General features: G+C 44.9%; 1 pseudogene across 1 annotated transcript; it reads right to left on the minus strand.

Moving 5' to 3' along the window:
- On the minus strand, positions 1 to 1,219 carry LOC116529118 (annotated as a pseudogene). The gene has a single exon (XR_004259385.1). The product of XR_004259385.1 is annotated as a non-histone chromosomal protein HMG-17 pseudogene (transcript).
- Between the last annotated feature and the right edge of the window lie 8,908 nt (positions 1,220 to 10,127).

Genomic DNA, 10,127 nt, shown 5'->3' on the forward strand with positions numbered 1-10,127 from the left:
TTTTTTTCCAAGCCAAACTGTATCCAGCTTTATTAAAGATACTTTCCATAAACAATCATGGTATTTCAGGCAGGACATGGGCAGACAATCATTAACAGTATACAACAACTTTCAAACTCCCTTCTTTGATGGACTACCAAAAATCAGAAAGCCACTATAAAACCCAATGAAGTCTTCATCTGATGCTCTGAACAGGGAAAGTTTAGAGTGAGGGTTGACATTTCACATTTAGCATGTTGTTTAACAACTTTTCACGAGCCGACCCTGACTTTCAGGAAGTGAAATGAAAATGGCAGAATAATCTTCAGATAAGAAGATTCACAATCTAGAAATGGAATCACTGCTCTTTTGACAGTTGCCATCTCAGTGGCATCACTGGCAAGTCCAGATTGCCTGACACACTGGTAACCAATGAGTGGGGGTCAGGTCCCAACACATGTCTGGGCTTAAGGGAGTTAAGTCTATGCTGAAAGACGGAAAGGGAGAAGAGGACATAAAAATGAATTTGTTTTTCCATACCACAAGGCTTTTGTGTGCCAAGGTGGCCATGTGTGTCAAAGTCAGGGAATCCCTCCTCCTGGGAGCCAAGAGGAAGTCTCTCAAAACTAGAAGGGAAAGGCGTTTCCCCACATCAATCCAGCTTTGGAGACATTCTATTAGTGACATATGCCCCTTCCCCCAAAACAACAATGAAGTGTTCTGTGTGCTAACAACATAGCTTAAAAAAAAAAAAAGTAAAACAAAATTCTGCATTTTTATAAAACTTGATAAAAAATAGTATTTCAAACTGTACAGTCACCAGAAGTACACAGTTATCAAAAATGCACACACTTCACTTGGCATCTCCAGCACCTTCGGCTTTCTGTGCCCGGTCTGTTTTGGCATCTCCATTTTCTGCAAGGTTATTCCCTTCCTTGCCAGCATCAGCTTTTCCCTTTTTCCCTTTGGGTACCTTCTCTCCCTTCTTTGCAGGGGCCTTTTTAGGCTTGGGCTCTGGCTTTGGAGGAGCAGGTTTAGCAGACAACCTCGCGGATCTTCTCTGTGGTTCGTCCTTCACCTTGGCTTTATCTCCTTTAGCATCCCCTTCAGCCTTTCTCTTGGGCATGGTGGCGACGGCGGCGGGACGTAGGCGCTGAGCGCGGGATGCAGCGGCGCGTGGGCTTTGGTCGGTCCGGGGGTCGCTCTCGCCTCTTCTTCTTCACACTGCTCTGTTTTCTTTTTTAATTTTTAATTTATTATTATTTTTTTAGAGACAGGGTTTCACCATATTAGCCAGGATGGTATCGATCTCCTGACCTTGTGATCCACCCACCTTGGCCTCCCAAAATGCTGGGATTACAGGTGTGAGTCACTGCGCCCGGCAGTGCTTCTGTTTTCTGAGGCTTTTTTTTTTCTAAAATTGCCATTTGTGTGGCTCCCTCATCTCCCCATTCGATTGGGGGGTCCCACGAAGGCAGGGATTTTTGTCTGGTATGTTCACTACTGTATTTATCTTCAGAGCCTAGCACAGAGCCTGACATGTAGTAGGGGTTGAATAAATAGGTGTGGAATACATGGTTGTATCCACCAGGATACCTGGGCTAGTGCTGAACCTGGGTGTCAGTGCTCAAGAAATTATGGCCTCCTGCTGCTGTGGACCAGGCCTCTGTTCTACCTGTCTCTTCCTGCCTGGTTGTCTGTTAACATGGCTAGCTCTCAGACACTCATTGCCGGTCTAGTGTCAGGGAAAGAACATGGACTTTGGAACCAGACAAATGAGGCTCAAATCTGAGTGCAAATCCATCTGGAATGAGGCAGAGTATAAATAAACAAGACTGACCGGGCCAGGTGGCTCACGCCTGTAATCCCAGCACTTTGGGAGGCTAAAGCAGGTGGATCACGAGGTCAGGAGTTGGAGACCAGCATGACCAACATGGTGAAATCCCATCTCTACTAAAAATACAAAAATTAACTGGGCGTGGTGGCGGACACCTGTAATCCCAGCTACTGGGGAGGCTGAGGCAGAATTGCTTGAACCTGGTAGGTGGAGGTTACGGTGAGCCCAGATTGCGCTGCTGCACTCCAGCCTGGGCGAAAGAGTGAGATTCAGTCTTAAAAAACAAAAAAACAAAAAAACTGTAGGCCGGGCACAGTGGCTCACACCTGTAATGCTAACACTTTGGGAGGCCAAGGCTGGCGGATCACCTGAGGTCAGGAGTTCAAGACCAGCCTGGCCAACATGGAGAAACCCTGTCTCTAGTAAAAATACAAAATTAGCCAGGTGTGGTGGTGCACACCTATAATCCCAGCTACTTGGGAGGCTGAGGCAGGAGAGTCGCTTGAACCTGGGAGATGGAGGTTAGAGTGAGCCCAGATCACACCATTGCACTCCAGCCTGGGCAAAAAGAGTGAAACTCCATCACAAAAAAAAAAAAAAATGTTGTCAGGATCAAATAAGAAAATGCTGGATTCATTCCACAATGTTGCCAAAAAAAAGAGAAAATGCTGGATTCCAAAAAACGGGGTTTAAAAAGAGAGAGAGAAAATGATTATAAAGTGCCTGTTTAGTTAATTTACTTCTTCCTTTCAGCAGAAAAGAGTCAATGCCATTTTTTTTTTTTTTTTTTGGTCCAACTCCCACTCGAAGTCAATGCCATTTTCTTAGACTCAAAGCCACAGTTTCCTCATCTATGAAATGGGAATTGTGAGATACAAGATAACATAGAATTCCCACAATCTGGAATATATATGGGGCAAACTCTTTCTAACCTGCAGTTCTCACCTTTAACGCTGTCTCATCAAAGAGTTCGTACCTGATCCGTTTCTCAATCTCACCCTGCCCCCATTTCTTCTCTCTTTAACATGTTTCTTGATCTTTATTGTTTCCTGCCTATCTCCATGTTCACTGTTGTATCCCCAATGTCTACCACATGCTAGCGTAAGTGCTCAACAAATCTTTGTTGTTTTCATTACATTTTTTTTTCTTTCCAACTTTTTTTTTTTTTTTTTGAGACGGAGTTTCTCTCTTGTTACCCAGGCTGGAGTGCAATGGCGCGATCTCGGCTCACCGCAACCTCCGCCTCCTGGGTTCAGGCAATTCTCCTGCCTCAGCCTCCTGAGTAGCTGGGATTACAGGCACACGCCACCATGCCCAGCTGAATTTTTGTATTTGTAGTAGAGACGGGGTTTCACCATGTTGACCAGGATGGTCTCGATCTCTTGACCTCGTGATCCACCCGCCTCGGCCTCCCAAAGTGCTGGGATTACAGGCTTGAGCCACCGCGCCCGGCCTCTTTCCAACTTTTAAGTTCAGGAGTCATTAAATATTTTGGGGGCAGAATGAGGTGGCTCACACCTGTAATCCCAGCACTTTGGCAGGCTGAGGTGGGAGGATCACTTGAGCCCAGGAGATCAAGACGGCCTAGGTAACATTTGAGACTCTACAAAAAATAGAAAAAAAATAGCTGGATGTGGAAGCATGCACCTGTAGTCCCAGCGACTTGGAAGGCTGAGGTGGGAGGATCGCTTGAGCCTGGGAGGTCCAGGCTGCAGTGAGCAGTGATTGCACCACTGCACTCCAGCCTGAGTGAGACCATGTCTAAATATCTGAATATACATATATATATATATATATATATATATATATATATATATTTTAATCACTTATTTATGAGCCAAGACTGTTCTAGGCAATCCTAACCACTACCTTGAGACATAGGCAAAGTGAGGATTTTACTGATTTTATAGCTGTGAAAGCTGAGGTCTAGCAATATTAACATTGCCCAGACATGTCCCAGGCAAATTAGCAGGAGCTCTAGACTCTCCGGAAAGTGCTCTTTCCACCCACCCACACTTCCACTGCCTTCCAGGGGAAGGAGCACTGCAGGCCCAGGTACTAGTTCAGGCACTGTCTTAATTTGTGGCTTTAAGATTTAAGCAACTCACTTCTTTCCCTGAAGGCAAATGTTTGGTTTTCCGTCTCTAAAATGGGGAGAATCTTTGACCTGACCAGTGGTTAAGAATTAGCTGAGTTGACTGAAACATCATTGTGGTAAATAAAAATAAATAAATATATGCTTTTTTTTTTAAAGAATCAGCTGAAATAATAGGCTGAAAGCATTTAATAAACTAAAAAGCACTCACTTATGGAGGTTGTTTGTTTGTTTTTGAGACAGGATCTCGTTCTGTCACCTATGCTGGAGTGCAGTGGCATGATCTCCTCTCACTGCAGCCCCCACCTCCTGGGTTCAAGTGTTTCTCAAGCTTCAGCCTCCAAATAGCTGGGATTACAGGTGCATGCCAACATGCCCAGCTAATTTTATATTTTTAGTAGAGATCGGGTTTTACCATGTTGGCCAGACTGGTCTCGAACTCCCGACCTCAAGTGATCCGCCTGCCTCGCTCGGCCTCCCAAAGTGCTGGGATTACAGGCATGAGCCACTGTACCAGGCCTATGAAGGAATTTTTAAATATTAATATGCAGAATGAACATTCCTCCCAAACAAGAGAACACACTGTGGGCTGGGGAAGCCAGGGAAGTTTCCTAGAAGTGGTGGCATTTCAGCTGGGCCTCCAAGGACTTCTAGATAAGAACTTTGGGAAACAAAGCTCAGAGCCAAATTCATTGACCAACCAAAGCAGAACCCTCGAGCCTCTCTGAGTTTTACTTCTTTCCCATTTCATATTGATATCTTCCTCCAATCTGCACTTCCCAGCTGCAATTTATTTTTTCCTTTAAACCAAATTTATAGAGTAGAATCTGCATATAATAAAATGCACACCTTTTTTTTAAGACAGGTTCACTCTGTCATTCAGGCTGGAGTGCAGTGGCACGATCTTGACTAACCGCAACATCCGCCTCCTGAGTTCAAGCGATTTTTCTTCCTCAGCCTCCCATTAGCTGGGATTACAGGTGACCACCACCACACCCGGCTAATTTTTTGTATTGTTAGTGGAGACGGGTTTTACCATGTTGCCCAGGCTGGTTTTGAATTCCTGAACTCAGGCAATCCCCCCACCTCAGCCTCCCAAAGTGCTGAGATTAAAAGCATGAGCCACTGCGCCTGGCCAAAATGCACACATTTTAAATGCAGACAGTTCTATGAGTTTTGACAAAAGCACATACCTATGCAACTACCATCCAAAACTAATTCCCTTATGCTCCTTTGCATTGAATATCCCATCCTGCTTTCTGGCCCCAGGCACCCACTATCAGCTTTCTGTCATTATGAATTAGTTTTGTTTTTGTTGTTGTTTTTCTTAATCTATTTAATTCTTTACCAGATGACAAAGTTCTGCATTCCAAAATTAGCTTTTAAGTTTAGAACACAAACATAAATGTAACAAAATGTATTAATTCACTAGTCTTAAGACAATATTTTCATTCTAGAGTGTTTGCTAAGGAATGCAGAGGTCGTTAGATAAACTGACAGTAACCTATTGAAGAAAAGAACTATAATAATCATAATTTACCCATTTACTGAAGAGAGTTTGACCACTAGTAAAAATTATACCTACACATCGGTTGTGGTGGTTCACATCTGTAATCCCAACTACTCAGGAAGCTAAGGTGGGTAGACTGAAGCTGAGCCCAGGAGTTCCAGAAAAGCCTGGGCAATGTTGCAAGATCCCATCTCAAAAAAATTATACCTACAAACTTACAATAAGTACATGATAACCTGATCACTTCTTGAGAAATGATGACATATAAATGGCAATATGTTTAATTAGCAAATGTTATTATTTGTTAATTAAACATATTGCCATTTATGTCATTATTTGTTTAAATAACAAATTGTTATTATTCTTATTTTTTGAGACAGGGTCTCACTCCATTGCGCAGGCTGGAGTGCAGTAAGCACGATCACGGCTCACTGCAGCCTCAACCTCCTGGGCTCAAGTGATCTGCCCACCTCAGCCTCCCAAGGTGCTGGGATTACAGGCCTGAGCCACAGCACCTGGTCTTTTGTGTCTGTCTTGTTACCATAAAGCTTTTGAAGGGAATTCATGTTGTTGTGTGTATCCATAGTTCATTCCTTTTTGTTGCTGAGTATAATACTATTATATGGATATATTACAATTCATTTATTCATTCATGAGTTGACAGACATTTCAGTTGTTTCCGATTTTGGCTATTATGAGTAAACCTGCTATTTATATGGACACACTCAGCTATTTTTATTTTTTGTAGAGATGAGGGTCTCCCTGTGTTGCCCAGACTGGTGTAGAACTTCTGGGATCCAGTGATCCTCCTGCCTTGGCCTCCCAAAGTGCTGGGGCTACAGCAATGAGCCGCTGCACCCAGCTCCAGTTCCAGTTGCTTTGCATCTTTGCTAACACTTGGTATTGTCAGTCTTTTTTTTTTTTGAGATGGAGTCTCGCTCTGTCACCCAGGCTGGAGTGCAGTGGTGTGATCTCGGCTCACTGCAATCTCTGCCTCCCAGGTTCAAGCGATTCTCCTGCCTCAGCCTCCTGAGTAGCTGGGACTACAGGCATGCACCACCATGCCTGGCTAATTTTTGTGTTTTTAGTAGAGATGGGGTTTCACCATGTTGGTCAGGCTGGTCTCAAAGTCCTGACCTCATGATCTGCCCACCTCAGCCTCTCAAAGTGCTGGGATTATAGGTGGGAGCCACCACGCCCAGCCGGTATTGACAATCTGTTGACAGTCTTGCTGACATGAATGTAGTGATTAAAAGCCTGTGCACTGGAACCAGAGTTCAAATTCCAGCTCTACCATTTGTTGTCTGACTTTAGGTGAGTCACTTCACCTCTGTTAGCAGTTTACTCTTCTGGGAAAAGGGATAATAGTTGAGAAAGTCCTTATGTCTATCCAATTAAATCAGTGGTTCTTACTTAGGGACGATTTTATCCTCACAGGACATTGGCAAAGTCTGGAGACATTTTTGGCTGTGACAGGGTGCCTCTGGCATCTAGTGGGTAGAAGCCAGGGATGCTGCTAAGCATCCTCCAATGCACAGAATGCAGAGTTATCCAGTTCAAAAAGTCAGTGGCCCTGAGCTTGAAAAAATCGGAATTATATAATGCATGTAATGTGTTCAGTACAACACCTGGCACATATCAACTGCTTAGTAAATGGAAACCAAGTAGATTTGGGGGAAAAATATGTTTTCAAGAGTAGCCATATGAGTTTGATGGATCCAAATCACCACGGCCCTTTTTCTAAATATCTACCATAAGGCTGTTATGAAATGAGGATGCTTACAATAAAGAACAAGTGGTTTTATCACATAAATCTCTCGGAAACCAAAAAGTGAGCAATATGTTCAAGACAGCAGACCTGCAGCCTTGGACCTTGGACTCCTCTGTGTGGGGGAGGATGGGAAGGCTTGCACGTTCCATGCCTCCTCCCACGCCAGGCAGCATCTCCCCTGGCTGGAGTTCCAGCTGTTGTCTGGGTCAGTGCAAACAGAGACCTTTGGGCTGCCCAAGATCCAGGATTTACAGCCCACAGACTCCTCCCAGTTTACCAGAGTGCTTGGAAGACATTCCAGGTCAGCAGGAATTAAGTAGGCCCCCAAGGGGAGTGTGTGTCACGTAGTCTGATGACACAGCCAGGATGAACTGAAGAAGGGCAAAGCATAGTCCAGAGGAAAGTGCAGCCAAAGCGGAATTGATTCAACAACAAAGTCGAGCATTTAGCAACATCCATTGTGTGCCTACTGTGCCAGACTCTCCCTCTCCTATGTGGGAGGCCCTTTGGAATAGAGGTTAGGAGGACAGTCTTTATGTAGAGAAGGACATTTGAATCCCAGCTCTGTCAGCATTAGGTGTGTGTCCTTTGCAAGGTACAGCATCTCTCTTTTTTTTTTTTTTTGAGACTGAGTCTCCCTCTGTCACCCAGGCTGGAGTGCAGTGGCGTGATCTCAGCTCACTGCAACCTCCACTTCCCAGGTTCAAGCGATTCCCCTGCCTCAGCCTTCCAAGTAGCTGGGATTTCAAGTGTGTGGCATCATGCCTGGCTAGATTTTTTTGTACTTTAGTAGAGACGGGGTTTCATCATGTTGGCCAGGATGGTCTCAATCTCCTGACCTTGTGGTACACTCACCTCGGCCTCCCAAAGTGCTGGGATTACAGGTGTGAGCCACGGTGCCTGACCATGGCACATCATCTCTCTAAAACACATGGTATCTATGCAATAAACTGTGTGTACGTATGTCTCAGTCCTCACAAAAAGATAGGAGGTAACTATTACCATTCCCATTTTACAAAAGAATAAACCAAGACTCAACAAGGTAAAGGACTCTGTCCAATGTCATAGGACTAATTAAGTCACAGAGCATCACTGTGACAGGCTTTTAGAGAGATGGAAAGATGAGTAAGATGGGGTCCCTGACTTCAACAAGCTTGGAGTCTCATAGAGAAAATAAAGGCAGGTAAAAGTCTAATTTCCAGCAAAGAGACAATGAGAGGCGCTAATAAAGAGCCTTCAGGTGCGGTTAAGGTAGGACCAAGGTCAATTCCAGGTGGGGGCAATTGGGAAGGCTTCACGGAGGAAATCGTGGCTCAGCTGGTCTTTGAAAGTGAGTTAGACTAAAAGCACACAGTCAGAGACTGAAGTCCCAAGAAGTGTGACCATTGTGTTGAGCCATAGGATTTGTACACTTCAGGGTGGTCACAGAAGATCTGGCAGGGAAAGTTGATAAACTGGGCCAAGATTATTTGGTGGAAATGGGCAAGGGTGAGCTTCAACATATTTAACAACCAGAAGGGCAGAGGCACCAAATGATCAAAATGGATACTGTGCTATAAACAACTCCCATGGCTATGCAGGTGGGGACAAACTAAATCCCATGCTGAATATCTTGAAAAGGGTGATGGCATTTACCCACCTCCCTCCTTTCCACCTTTTTTTGGAAATAGCACACTCCTATTCTGCTTTAATGATCCACTTATCCTAATCTCAGTCTATATATTAATAGTTTGGGCTGTGAGAGGTGGCTCACACCTGTAATTCTAGCAGGCTGGGAGGCCGAAGTGGGTGGATTACCTGTGGTCAGGAGTTCATGACCAGCCGGGCCAATATGAAACCCCATCTCTACTAAAAATACGAAAATTAGCTGGTCGTGCTGGTGCTACCTGGGAGGCTGAGGCAGGAGAATCACTGGAATCCAGGAGGCAGAAGCTGCAGTGGGCCGAGATCACACCACTGCACTCCAGCCTAAGTGACAGGGCAAGACTCGATAAAAAAAAAAAATTTCAGCCTGGCACAGTGGCTCACACCTGTAATCCCAGCACTTTGGGAGGCTGAGAAGGGTGGATCACCTAAGGTCAGGTGTTCAAGACCAGCCTGGCCAATCTGGTGAAAACGCTGTCTCTAAAAAAAAAAAAAAATTCAAGCAGCCTACCTTTATATCTCCACAATGGAGTCTAGTTTAGCCAATTAGAACACAACATGACTAGTACAATGAGGAACACATGACCCAGGCTGGGCAAGTGAGGATCCTCTCTGACAAAAGAGATTAAAGAGAGAGAGAGAGAGAAAAAATAAAATAAAATAAAAATAAAAAAAAATTTTGAGGGCCGGGCGCGGTGGCTCACGCCTGTAATCCCAGCACTTTGGGAGGCCGAGGTGGGTGGATCACGAGGTCAAGAGATCGAGACCATCCTGGTCAACATGGTGAAACCCCGTCTCTACTAAAAACTACAAAAAATTAGCTGGGCATGGTGGCGCGTGCCTGTAATCCCAGCTACTCAGGAGGCTGAGGCAGAATTGCCTGAACCCAGGAGGCGGAGGCTGCGGTGAGCCGAGATCGCGCCATTGCACTCCAGCCTGGGTAACAAGAGCGAAACTCTGTCTCAAAAAAAAAAAAAAAAAAAAATTTTTTTTGAGACAGTCTCTCTCTGTTGCCCAGGTTGGAGTGCAGTGGTGAGATCTTGGCTCACTGCCACCCCTGCTTCCGGGGTTCAAGCAATTCTCCTGCCTCAGCCTCCGAAGTAGCTGGGATTACAGGGGCATGCCATCACGCGCAGCTAATTTTTGGTATTTTTAGTAGAGGTTTGGCCACGCTGGTCTCACACTCCTGACCTCAAGTGATCCGCCCACCCCAACCTCCCAAAGTGCTGGGATTACAGGTGCGAGCCACCACGTCTGACCCATTTCTTTTTTTTTTTTTTTTTTTTTTTTT

Source organism: Sapajus apella, unplaced genomic scaffold (assembly GCF_009761245.1).
Source record: "Sapajus apella isolate SASKATOON/1434 unplaced genomic scaffold, GSC_monkey_1.0 scaffold62, whole genome shotgun sequence".
Classification (NCBI taxonomy): Eukaryota; Metazoa; Chordata; class Mammalia; order Primates; family Cebidae; genus Sapajus; species Sapajus apella.